This window comes from Lynx rufus, unplaced genomic scaffold (assembly GCF_022079265.1).
Source record: "Lynx rufus isolate CCGP_SWC_20201006 ecotype Redwood Valley unplaced genomic scaffold, mLynRuf1.p SCAF_20, whole genome shotgun sequence".
Lineage (NCBI taxonomy): Eukaryota > Metazoa > Chordata > Mammalia > Carnivora > Felidae > Lynx > Lynx rufus.
The window spans coordinates 2279019-2293466 of NW_025814835.1; the positions used below are offsets into that span (position 1 = coordinate 2279019).

Here is a 14448-nt window from a genome sequence, read left to right on the forward strand (position 1 = left end):
TGTTCCCATGGCCTGGGGGCTCCCTCCTATGCAGTATGTACCCTGTGCTGTAATTGGACGTTTATTTCCCTGTAAACCACCGCCTCAGTAAACTATAACTTTCAGAGGGCCCTGTTGTACTGATTGCTTTTAAAAAATTTTTTTTAATGTTTATTTATTTTTGAGAGAGACAGAGACAGAATGTGAGTGGGTTAAGGGCAGAGGGAGAGGGAGACACAGAGTCCGAAGCAGCTCCAGGCTCCGAGCTGTCAGCACAGAGCCCGACGCGGGGCTCGAACTCACGGACCGTGAGACCGTGACCTGAGCCCAAGTCGGACGCTCAACCGGCCGAGCCCCCCAGGCGCCCCATACTGATTTTGTATGTCCAGTACCTCTTTCCCACAGAGGACACGAAATAAAAATTGGCTGGCGGAGTGTGGCACAGGAGCCATCTGCCCCAGCCGGTAGATTTGCTGTGGCGCGTTTCCAGAAAGCTTGTTGTTAGGACCTGAACTTTGCCCGAGCGTTAAATCATTTTCTGTATCCATTTTGCCCACTCTGCTCTTTGTCCCAGGGACAGCTCTCTGTAAGCCCCGCTATTTGCAAACAGAGAGCCACATACACCGTCACCCCGAAGCCGGACTAACGGTGCAGATTAGGGACAGAGCCACAGGCACCACGTCTGATTTGATCTCATTGGTATCAACAAAGCACAGTCCTGGAGGGCCCGTGAAGGCAATACCAACTCCGTGCAATGTCTTTTATTTCCGTTTAAAGACAAAGACAGCAGGAAAGTAGGTAATATAAACATTTTATGAAATAACTGGCAGAAAGAACTATCTCATCTGAAGTGTAACCCATAGATTTAATTTAGATTTCTCTACTTGCCAAATCGCTAGGAGTTTTCATCAAAAAGGCTCAGCATACGCTTTTTCTCAAGAGGGTGTTATCTCAAAATCAATAAGGAAAAATAAACTATAATATTTTCTTTTAATTTTTTGAGGCTTTTAATCAATAAAGTTGATTTTTTTTTATATGGGAGACAATAGAGAGCCTTGGAGAGATTACTGCTTATCACATAAATCATTATCTTTCAATAAGAAAAATTATGAAATAAACCTTCAGTTGGAGTCAGCTATTCATACCATAATGGATTTCCCCATGGGTTTTCCCTTGATGGTTTTTGCACAGTCCCTTGAGAGTTTTAAAACACCACTCGCTCATCCCACTTAACCTCCTGTCTCTCTCACGACACCTTGGTGTCAGTCAGACTGGGGGGGGGGGGTACTGAGCATAAGGCGGTATTTTAATGTCTTGAATTCAAGAGCACACCTGTGTTGTGTGCTTCCTTGTGTGTTCTTAAGGCACATCATTGCGTATCGTAATCACATTTGAGGTTCAGTAGATCCCTTTTGAGCAGAAATGACTCCTGGTGAAGTTCAGTTTGCATAGCAATTTAAAGAACTTTCCTGCCAAAAGTCCCTAATAACGTTTGTTGACTAGGTCCTTTCCTTTTGGTTGAGAAGGGAGTGCCCAGCCACCGTGAGCGCGCGAGGGCGGTGGGCACAGGCCCGGGGGCGTTCCCAGCAGGTTGAGGGGGCTCCGGCTTGGAATTGTCCTTTTTCCTGTCGTCGGGTTTGTGATGAGAGTGGCACAGGCTGACGACAGGTGAAGGCCTTGAAGACGGCCGCGGATTGGGGGATGGGGGTTTTGGCCATTTCAAAGGACTGTCCCGGAACTTAGGTTGACACCGGAGAGGGGCGAGGGCCGAGAAGCTGGGCCGGGGGTGTCAGCTGACAACGTTCCGGGGAAGAAGGAAAGAGAGGAGAGAAGCAAGGACAAGCGGAACCTCGGAATCCCTCGTGCTCACCGCACCCAAGTTAGGCTCCGGAAGGCCCTGCCCAAGATGCCCAAGTGGTCGCACAGCAGTCCTGTGTGCGACCCCAAGAAAGCCCGTGTCGTTCATTCTGCGGTAAAAATGCTTCATGTGCACCCAGCTCTCAAAGCTACATATGCTCTTTCTGCCGATGGCTCTGGGAGGGGGAAGGGAGGTCTGACACCTGACACGGAGAAGGTGCCATCAGAGCACAATTTGTGACGTGCGAACCTCATGTGCCGCACATGCGGTCACCTCCGTGTGACAACCACTGGCTCGACGGACCGAACAGAAAGTTGGGAGCTCGATTCACACTGACAATCCTGACCCCACGAAAACCCTCCAGACCCACCAAGTGCCTGTGTCATGTCGTGCCAAGTGCCTAACCTCTCCGAACGGCAAGTGCTTCGCCTGGAAGTGAAGGCAGACCGGGAGGTAAGAATCTTCTTGAACACACCAGGGGCGCACGCGTCCAGGAACGCTGCCGTCTAGACGTGGCAGCCGGCTACACACCCACGGCAGAGCTGGCCTTCCCTCCCGTTGCCCCTCCACTGTTTATTTACTGAATTTACCTGCCCTTTGGTTCCACAAGAGACTTAAAACTCCCTCCAGTGTTTGTCTTGCATTTTTAGTCAAATTCAACCGACATTTCTTGCTAGAGCTGCCCTACTTGTATCATTAGACTGTTACGTGTTTTGACGTGTTTCAATTAGGACTGTTACCATCTGTTCTTCTGATCCCTTGCTGGGTGACAAACCACCCACACTCGGTGACCTAAACCAACAACCACGGCTTCGGTAGATCAGAAGTCTGAACAGGGCACAGAAGAGGGAGCCCTGATGCTCCGTGACTCCTTGGGACTGGGGCGGGAAGACAGGACCAGCCGGGGTGACGTGAGTGGCCGTGGCTTTCGAGATGGCTCCCTCACCCACGCACCTGTGCTCTGGACAGGAAGGCGCGGCTCAGCGGGTGCCCCGCGTGGGGGAGTCTGCACATGACCTCCGCGCGCTGCAGTGTTGGGGTAACAAATTCTTGCCTGGTGGCTGGCTTCCTCTAGAAGGAGTCTCCGCAAAGGCACAGGCAGAAGCAGGGATGTTGCCTGACCTGGCTCAGGACTCACAGAGCATCGGGAGAGAGCACGCCGAGCCCTCCCTTTGTGTCCAAGTTCATGTGCCAGTAGCAGTCGGTCCGCATCATCCACGGTAGTTCCGTTCCGGAAAATCACCATGAGCACTGAAATTGCAAATACCTAAAACTTCTTCCCCGGGGAAGCGGGGGTTAGTTTCCTGCGAGCTTCTGACCACAACATTTTAGTAAGCCAATGAATACATAACTTCCTTTGTTGTGTGTTTCTGTTTAAGTTGTTGATTCATTAACACTGAAATCATGGCCAGCAGCTCCGGGACTCAGGCCCGAAGGAGACTCATCTAAACACATGTATTTCCTCCTTGAGGTGCCTATCAACCTTCTCGCACTTGGGAGCGTTGGATGGTGCTTGAGTCCCTCCCCCCTCCCCCCCCAGGGGACATTGTAAAAGTGACGTCCCCAACAAAAACGTGCAAAAATGCAAAACGAAGTAACATGTCACTGAATAGATGGCGGAAAGGACACTTGTCTCCAGTCCGAGATCTGAAAGGAGAAAGCAGAGTGCCGCCCTGAGCAGCTCCAGGTGGGCGAGGGCCCAGCACCTCCGTGGGCGTCTGTGAACGGCTGTGCCTGCACACTGAGCGTTGATTTTCAGGTTACGAATAAAGTTTAGTGAGTAGCCAAATTCTCAGATATGGAATCCACAAATGAGGACTACTGCATTTTTCCAAATCGCCACATCATCTTGGCAATTTACGTGTGTGCTGTTGACCGAGCGTTCTTTACATGATCTTCGTCAGTATCTGTGTAACAAAGAGGTATTTGCACAAATCTGACACGGGCCAAAATCTTCTCGGAACTCTGCTTAGTACAACTTTTGATGGCAACGGGCGAAGCGTGACAGCAGAAAGCAGGGTTCATGTAGCCCCTTACTCTCGAACACCCATCTTCGGGTTGCTGCAGGCTCCTGACTGTTCACTCAATACCGTTTGAATAAATAAGTTAATATGTACTTTTCCCAAGCTCAAAACACCTGGCTGTTTTGGAACGGCTGGCAGCAAAAAGGGTCCTATATTTCTAGAAGTGACACAAATTACAGACTGTACCTGGAACCAGATCTGAGAAAAAAAACAGATCTTCACCAACACCATGAGTTCCTTTGCTGAAATCTGAGTTCAGGACAACGTTGGAAATCTGTTAGATAAAGACAAGTAGATGAAATGACAACAATCAGGAAAAAGTGAGGTCGATCTTTTGTTTGAAAGTATTTGAAATTGCAGGGATGCGTCTAGGGTGATTAAACAAGAAGGAGTTCCATCATTTTCTGGAAGAATAAGGAATAAACAGAGCGTGAGTACAAAAAGGTCTTCGAAAGATCGTTCTCTTGTGCGTCATTTCAGAGCTTAAAGCGGAAATAAAAGAAGACGTTTTAAGAATACAGACATAAAAGTAGCTCCTAATTAATCTATCCCTTTGTTCTTATTCTTTCTCATAAACAGTAGAAGATATTGTCACTATTATCACTATATAAATATAGACAATTATACCTGTTTTCATTTCTCTGGCAAATAGGAAACAACACAGGGTTTAGAATCAGATGATTTGGCATTTGGAGCTACATAAACTGCAGCCGGTCGTTCAGCGAATAAGGGTCTAATTCCTGCCTCTAAGCCCTCATCTGCGGTGACTTGGAAAGTGCCCTCCTGGCCCACAACAGACACTGAGGGATCATCTCTGTCCCCGCGCACATGCACGCGCTCGCTGTGTTCATCTCTTGGTAACCCTGGTGAGGGTCTCTCGGCAAACGCAGATGTGTGGAGTCACACAGCCGAAGACGACGCGGGGGACCCCCACCTGCAGAAGACGTGACCCGCTGCCCTTCTCCCAGCAGCCCCTCCGGCCGGCACCTGCGACTCCCTCCCTCGGCTCAGCTGGCTTCTCTGATCCTCTACAGCATCAGGTCCCTCACCCTGGACTTCCTGAGCTGCTCCAACACCCCCGGCACGTTTCAGCCCTGAGTTCTGTGCGGCCACTATGGTACAAAGTAGGGAGTTTCCTTAAAAAACTAAAAATAAAACTACCATGCGATCCAGTAATTCCACTCTGGGTTTTTATCCAAAGAAAGTTATTAATTCGAAAAGTCATTAATTCAAAAAGATACATGCACCTTCATGTTCATGCAGCATTATTTACAACAGCCAGGATATGGAAACAAACTAAGTGCTCATCAGTGGATGAACAGATAAATAAATTGTGGTAACATGTACATACACAAACACATACACATACACATATACATATACATATACATACACATATATATACATATACACATACATATACATACACATACACATACACATACACATACACGTACACATACATGTACACATATACATATACACATACATACACATACACATATACATACACATATATATATACATATACACATACACATATACATACATATACACACATATACATACACAAACACATACACATACATGTACACATATACACATACACATACATACACATACACATATACATACACATACACATATACATACACATACATATATATACATATACACATACATACACATACACATATACATACACAAACACATACACATACACATACATGTACACATATACATACACATACATGCACACATATACATATACATATATACATACATACACATACACATACACATTACATACACAAACACATATACATACACATATACATATACATACACATACACATATATACACATACATATACATACACATACACATACACATGTATATACATATACTATACATATACAGAGTGAAATCTTGCACTTGCAACAACATGAATGGATCACGAAGGCATTATGCTAAGCGAAATAAGTCAAAGACAAATATTGTAGTCTCTCTTACATGTACAATCTAAATATGTATATTATATATATATTTATATTTCATATAATATAAACATATAAGATATAAATGCTTTATTGCCTCAAGAGGTAGCTGTGTCTAGTCATGGCAAAAGACTCCACTTTTATTTTACTTCATAAATTCGACATGTTTCATTTTGTAAATTTAAGGTGCACAGCGTGTTACTTTCCTATGTTTATGTGTTGTGTTGTGAGTGCCATTGAGGCAATATTTATGTCATCCCATCATCATAGTCCGATAGTATTGTCTATATTCAGTAGATCTCTATGGCTGATTTGCTATTTGTTACAAATTTGTACCCTTAACACCATCAGTCGTATCCCTCCCCATCCCCCATCCCCTGGTGACCACCATTTTATTCTTTCTCTTTCTCATTTTATAGGGTTGGCTTTCTAGATTCCACATAGTGTGATATCAGGCAGTACTTGTCTTTGTCTGGCTTCTTTTTCTGGGCACAATGTGCTCAGAGTCCATCCCTGTTGTTATGAGTGGCAGGGTATCCCCCTTTCTCATGGCTGAATAGTATTCTGCTATGCATGGGTACCACATCCGTTTTACCTATTCATCCACTGACGGACATTGGGGTTGTTTCCATATCTTGGCTATTGTGAATATTGCTAGATAAACACCGGTGTGCATATATCTTGTCAAAATCCTGTTTTCAAGGACTTCACTTTTAAACAACATATTCTTGGGGCACCTGGGTGACTCAGGTGGTTAAGCGTCTGACTTTGGCTGAGGTCACGATCTCACAGTCCATGAGTTCGAGCCCCGCATCGGGGTCTGTGCTGACAGCTCAGAGCCCGGAGTCTGCTTTGGATTCTGTGTCTCCCTCTCTCTCTTCCCCTCACCCTCTCACACTCTATGTCACTCTCACTCTCAAAAATAAACAAACATTAAAATACATAAATAAATAAATAATGAACATCATATTCTCGTCCTGTTCATGTTTGTGTTCGTGTTCGTGAAAATGCACCAAGAACTAACACACCTTACTCAGGTGATCAGGAGACTTTTATCTGTGAAAGCCTCACCTTTCCTTGAGCCTAGAAGAATTTCTTCCTCAGAGGAAACGTCTCTTTTCATGTCTCTTTTAGATTCCCATCTATGCCTGTGAATTCTCTTCTCCTAAGGAGGGAAGCAGTTTTGTTTTTGTCTTTGTTTTTGTTTTTGTTTTTGTTTTCAAATAATGCACGTACCTCAGTTGAAGTCATGACACCATGAACAGCTATGATCAACAGGCCAACCAAGCCAAGGGCAGCAGCAAATTGCCATCAGTTGAAAAAAACTTCCAAATCATAAGAATCTTAAAACGTGGGGGGAAAATGAATATACTAACATAGGTAAAATATGTGACAATTGGCATTTTGAGCATTTATTACATTCCAGGCCCTTATTCAAGTCTGTTATATTCATTAACTTTTTAGTCAGATAATACGCAAAACTGTTTAGCAGGGGGCTCATAGTCCCTACTTTATAAATGAGGAACGAGGGGTGTCTGAGCAACGAGACGCGTGTTACGCCCAGGCCGTCTTTCCAGTTGGTTTTTGGCTGTGCTGTCCCTCCCTTGCCAAACGCGACATGATGTTATCGAGAAAAGAGTAAGACGTCAGAATAGTCCAAAAAAGCAATAGAAACGATCTTTTAATATAATCCCGTGCTAGGGTTGTCAGATAAGATACAAAACCCTCATATAAATTTCAATCTCAGAAAATCGACGAACAATCTTCAGTATAAGCACCTCCCAGATACAGCATGGACACGCTTACACTGAAAAAGATAGCACTCGTTGTTTACTGAAATTCAAATTTCAGAGTACCCTATGCTTGTACTTCTAAATCCGGCAAATCCGTCTTGTGTTGGAGTCAAGTGCTTCTTTACACGTCCTGGTAGCACCTCGCTTCCCTTTCAGGACAGAGCGAAAAGCCCACATATTTAAGCATATTTAGGACATTGTGTATTTTTACAAGAGTGTATACGGCACTCTCCACGCGCCACGTTCCTTACGCATGTTATCGATGGTCCACAGAGCAGCCTGACAGGGACAGTATTGCTAGGCACGTTTTATAGATGAGTGCACTGGCAGGAAAGAAGTGAATTAATATCTTCAAGGTTACATAGGAAGTGAGAGGTGAAATAAATACACAAATCCATTTCTGTCTGGCCGCAGGGCCAGGCTCGTGGCAATCAAAACCATAGTTTTGTGTTATATTTTCCATATCGACGGTTCAGAACCATTTTTCCCAAGTGGGCATCATTGCTCCTGGTCCAATTCATCTAAAACAGTGGGGATTATTGTCAAAATGGGGGAGTCACTGCATGTGCTCTGTGTCGTCTCTCTCTGCGGTCCACAGTGACCGGGGACCGCATGACCAGCTTGATGTCAGTTCATCCCCTACTCGTCACCAGCAAAAGAGTAAACAAGAAATCCATGCTAATTCCCCATTCTGAGGGAAAGCTGGGTGTACAGGTCAATAGGTGTGCGTTTTCCACATTGAATAGGGATAGAGCCATTAAGGGAAAACATTCACCTCCAGACGACAGAAAATGAATAAAAAGTTTTTGCTCCCAAGTTGTTGACCTACAACTGGACATGGTAGACAGCAACCCAAATGTGGCTCAGGCTACACGCTTCTTATCCTCAAGACAATTTGGCATTTCGAATGCATTTAGTTTATTTAAATATTTATTGGGTGAGGTTTAAGATTCAAATCAATGAGGTTTATTATACTTCATTTTAGCTGAGAATTTTCATGAAGTAATTCAACCATATTTTTCCAATGATGTTCTAAAATTCACATGAAAGGTGAAGACATTCTTTTTCAAGAAAAAAAAAACCTATTACAGTTCTATATCTCGCATTTGTCATCGGGCTTTACTTTTATTAGCCACGTCCATACCTCCCTACTTTACTATTTTGGAAAGGTCTCAGGGTCTGTTTAAAAGTGGTAGTCCTCCTCCGGGGATGGAAAACGGGTTTGGCTTCCATGGTTTCAACTGCCATTGACAGTGGGTGGTGCTTTTTGGTGGATTAAAGCAGAGGCAAGAGAGAAGGGAAAAAGTAACATGGATGAAATAGTTTGCAAAAGTAAAGGAAGAGGAAAGTCTGTATTGAAGGAGGGAAAGAAAGGAAAAAAGTAGGAACTGCATTGAAGAATGTTCAGAAAATCACATTCAGATTAATCTTATCTGGTCTCCGCAAATCCATTCTTTTCAGTGCTGAACAAGACATGTTGCTAAAACACAGCTCCATTAGATTGAAAACTCTCATGACTTTCCATTGACTGCGTTGTGAAGGTCAAACTCTCTAGAATGTGCGTATCGGTCATCCTCCATGGGCTCTCTCCCTCTGTGCCGCTCAATGGCCTCTACCCTCAACCTGCTCTGAAGGTTGCACCAGGGAGACCCCCAGGAAGCTCTCTGGGTCTTATGGAACCGTTAGTGGCCTTATTCTTAGGAAACCGACCAAGGCAAAAAAGACTTTTTTCGGTCTGAGGTCATAAGTTTGAAGTGAATAAATTGTGGTTTTCCATTAAAAAAAAGTGTATGAAAATATCCGCATTATCTTCCTCTGATGAGAGGGCATGGAGCATGGTATCCATGGGATTGAATGACACACCCCTGAGGAACACGACCCTCATGGTATTTACAAACTCATGCCTTCCAGTCTTAATAACAACAGAGTGCTAGAAGTTCAATGACACATGAAAAAGAAATGGAAGACAGCCAAATCAGAAAGGAAGAAGTAAAATTATTTCTGTTCACAGATGGCATGATCATGTACAAATGCATAATAAATTTATACATGTATAAAACCCTAAATACCACACACACACACACACACACACACATCTATTAAAACTATTGAACAACTCAACAGTGGCAGGAAGCAAAAGCAACACACAAATCAATTGTGTGTCTATACACTAAGGATAACCAAGTCAAAGAAGAAATTAAAAAAGGAAGTTCATCTATTATATCAAAAAGAATGACATCATTAGGGATAAATGTAACAAAGAAGGTGAAAGACTGGTACAATGGAAACCTGGAAACATTGCTAGAAGAAATGCAATATACACATACATGGAAAGACATCTTGTGCCCTTGGATCAAAAGACAGAACACAGGGGCGCCTGGGCGGCTCAGTCTGTTAAGCCTCCGTCTTCGGCTCGGGTCAAGGTCTTGTGGTTTGTGAGTCCATGCCCCACGTCGGGCTCTGTGCCGACAGCTCAGAGCCTGGAGTCCGCTTCGGATTCTGTGTCTCCCTCTCTCTCTGCCCCTCCCCCGTGGGTGCTCTGTGCATGTGTCTCTCAAAAATAAATAAAGATTAAAAAAAATTTTTTTTAAACCAGACACAGCACAGTGAGAAGTCCATGCTACCCAAAGCAACCTGTAGATTCGAGGCAATCCTTATCAAAATCTCAATGGCATTTTGGCAGAAACAAATCGGAATTGATGTAACAGGTGTGCTCCCTTATCCACAAATTAAACAGCAAGATCGAGCAGTGCAAGCATTCGGAAGTTGTGACGAGCATGAACACCAGGTCAATACACATCTGTGCGCTCCAGCGTGTTGTGAAATGCCGCGGGTCTGTGGTGAGGGAAAGGACTCCGGTACAGGGTGACTTGAAAACACAAGAGAAAAAGGCAACAAACGGACCCGAGAGGAGATCGGAGAGGAGAGAAGATGGTGAGAAGGAGCCTTGAGCCCGGGGGAGTCGGTCTTCCTCGGAAGGCGGGAGGAGGGCAGGCCGCTGGCACAGCGTTAAGCAGCCTCACGGGTGAGGGCAGAGTGGGCAGCTCCCTGACGTGGCATGAAAAGCCACAGCCATTCACGTCATTATGAAAAGTAAACGATGAAACAGTATCTAGAGCACAGCAGACGGTACGTACTATTGTCCATGTGGGAAGTCACAAGTGTGTTTTCCTGGTAGAGTCATGAGTTTCAGGCATCACCCAGACTGGAAATCATTGGTCTTTAGAAAATACTCCAAGCAATAATTTCTGACGACTTGTCGCAGGGGCCTGGAACGTCACTATCGTCATCACCATCACCACCATCACCATCATCTTCATAATCTAATTCACTACTATTTTCTTTTTTTTTAATTTTTTTTAAATGTTTATTTATTTTTGAGACAGAGCATGAGCAGGGGAGGGGCAGAGAGGGGGAGACACAGAATCCGAAGCAGGCTCCAGGCTCCGAGCCATCAGTACAGAGCCCGATGCGGGGCTTGAACTCATGAACCGTGAGATCGTGACCTGAGCCGAAGTCGGAGGCTCAACCGACTGAGCCACCCAGGCGCCCCTAATTAACTACTATTTTCTGAGTCCTTGCAGTGCTCCAGGAACTATTCCAAGTGCTTTCCATACATTAGCCTATTTAATCCTCATCACAACCGCAAGGTGGGAAGCTCTGCATATCAGGGGGAGGCCGTGGTGTGGGGCCAGCCCAGCCTCAGGAAGCTGACAGCCCAACACAGGAAGCGCATTCTCGATTGGCATCTGTGTGAGCCCCAAAGTCTGCACTAGGTGTCCTGGCACATGTGATCTCCCCACATTTAATTCTTTGGGGGATCAGTTTTTCAGAAAGTTAATATTTACTACAGAAAAGTTTCTTGGGTTAGATCAAAAAGAAACTTGCAAAAAGTGTATTGATTAATTTCTGGATGTACCACTTTTTCCCATGATAATGCTGATATGGATTTTCTCTCATTCAGGACAATACTCTAACAACTGATTCAATATGGTATATTCACAGAAAATGGAAACTGTATAAACCTTTTTTAATGTTGTTTTTTTAGAGACAGAGAGACAGAGCACAAGTGGGGGAAGGGCAGAGAGAGAGGGAGACACAGAATCGGAAGCAGGCTCCAGGCTCTGAGCCATCAGCCCAGAACCCGACGCGGGGCTCGAACTCACGGACCGCGAGATCATGACCTGAGTCGGAGTCGGACGCTTAACAGACTGAGCCACCCAGGCACCCAAAAATGGAAACTTTATACTATCAGAAATTAATATTTGAAAAGGAAAATAATTAGGAACACATATTTTAAGCAAAACAAGCCGTAAATAAATAGTGATTAGTGATCAGAAAAGATGGGATTTAATACCATATTTCATCCAAATAAAAGAAATTATTTCCTTAAAAACACAACTTTAAAAAGAATGTTGTACTATGTCCCCTAGAATTCACTCATTTATTCTTTCAACAAATAAATCTCAATATTATGCTTCAAGATATAGATGATGAAATAATTTACATAGTAAAACTTAATGTATTTAATATTTTTGGTTTCAAGTGATCACTATGCCGAGAGCTTCGTACTCTTTTTTTTAAGTTTATTCATTTATTTTAAGAAAGAGAGAGAGCACGAGCAGTAGGGCAGAGAGAGGGGGAGGAAGAATTCCAAGCAGGCTCCACACTCAGCTCAGAGCTCAACGGGGCTCATGAACTGAGCAGAAATCAAGAGTCAGACGTTTAACCAACCGAGCCACCCAGGCGCCCCAAAGAGCTTGGTGTTCTGAAGGACTGCCCCCACTGGCCCAGGGCTTGTGTGCTGTAGGAGGGAAGTGAGCCAGAGTTCTACCCGGATCACGAACATTCTATGCAGTCACGCACATGAGTTGTATCTTTCAACAATGTCAACATTATTCAGTCATAAAGCAAATTTAACATAATTATAAATCTGGTTTAGGATTCCAAAGTCAATGACATTTCACCAAGCATTTAACTTGGCTTCATACACGTCACACAAAGCAAAGCACAAGACGAAGTCACCCAACAAACAAGATACAACAAGGGGCGGGGGTGGGGGGGGTAGTTAACCAACCAAACGTGAAGTCAGTCCGTGGGCGTAGAGCTGAGGTGGAGCTTCCTCTCTCCACGCTTACCGCTTCCTGTGTTCGAGCAGTGGACGATCTCTGTTATGTTCAGAGATCAGTTGGGCAGAGCCTTGGGGGCCAGCTCTCACACGTGGTCAGATGTGGGAGGGTCGTAGAGAGTCGGAGAGGTGGCTGTAGGACTCCCCCCTTGTCAGTGGGTGTCACCAGCCTTGGGTCCGGTTGCTGGCTTCTCTGGTCCCAGGGATTATTAGCCCCTTATTCAGGCTCTCTTGACTTTGCTGGTTATCAGTTCCTGGTACCTCCAGCCTGTGCTGGTTTCCGCGATGACTGGTCTTGGCTGCAACACCCTTGGCTGCTAATGTCACTGCCTGAGTGATGACTCCTTCTTTGTCTCTGCCCCCCGAATAACCCTAAAGCCAATTACGTGGATGAGAAGTCATCCCCTTACTTTTACCGGTCTTTCCCTCGGGTCCTGGCACAGATATGAAGATGGCAGGGAAGGAAGGAGGCCTGCCTGGGAAAAGAAAGGGCTGGAAGGAATCAGTCCTGAGCTGTACCTCCGGGAATCTTGGAGTCTGCTCTCCGAACTTTGCAGCGACACACTGTTAGTAATGCCCCTGTTTGGAGGGTTTGAAAGAGTTCAGTAAAATTTCTAAAATAACAACAAGTAAGTGGTACAGTAAGGCCAATAAAAGGAGCCTTCAGTGTGCCATGAAGTGCCTGTTTCAGCACAGAATGGGCAAAATCATCAACGCGAATTTTGGGGCAGTTTCCAGGAAGAAGCCAGTTCACTGCCAACCACGTGATGCATTATTGCTTAGAGTCTGGTGCTGGGAGGTCCATAAAGGGGAGACATTGCCGTTGTAAGTTCCCCTGGGGGCCCCCTCGAGCATGAGGCTGACTACAATCTCCACTTATCTTAATGAGCTCCCGCAAAATGGCCATTACTTCTCGTCTAGTGAAGAGCTAATAAAATGAGTTTCGTTATGTTGTGTGGGTGCCTTTGCCGAAAACCCACGCTTTGGTTTCTTTACAGTGTTTTTTAAAGATCTTGATGACATAGGAACACGTTGCTTTTCTGAACTGAAACTACCACATCATGTATTTGGTGAAGGGAAATATTAAACATGAGAGTAACGGCAAGCTTCACATCACCCGAAGTCAGCATTGAAGTCTTAAACCTGCTCAAATTCATGGAGGCTTTGTTCTATCCCAAGCACCACTGGTATTTGGGGTATTTTCAAAGTTTCTAGGGAACCTGAAAAAAACTGAAAAAAAAAAAAAACTCCTCTGTTTCTTGGCCTCAATTTGTGAGGAAGAAGCAGCAAGAACCAAGCTGGCAAATTTAAGAATTTTCACGCTCTGTCTGCAACCAGGCAAGCTCTTTGCCCGCAGGGACCCGGTGACCGACGGCTGCAGACAGCGGCCTCCTTGGTGGCGTCTACAGCCTGTTGATTGCATGGGTTGCCAAGAGGGACCCTGGAGATAGCCCTTTCTGTGTAGACTGAGGCTCTACACAGGGCCAAATTCAAGCTCCCTGACCACCAGAAGATGAGTTGTGCTGTGGCTTTGTTCCTTCCTGCCTTTCCTTGCCCCAGTGTCCGGGCTTTCTGTTCCTATTCCTTCCATCACTCCCTAGATCCACAGCTCCAAGAAGTGGGGCATTGCTGAGTTAACACAGACAAATTTCAAGACAAAGTGGCTGG

The 14448-nt window shown here is 44.9% G+C and overlaps 1 pseudogene; it reads left to right on the forward strand.

Moving 5' to 3' along the window:
* The first annotated feature begins 14108 nt into the window (after window positions 1-14108).
* LOC124517190 (uncharacterized) lies at window positions 14109-14233 on the forward strand (annotated as a pseudogene).
* Window positions 14234-14448: the final 215 nt, after the last annotated feature.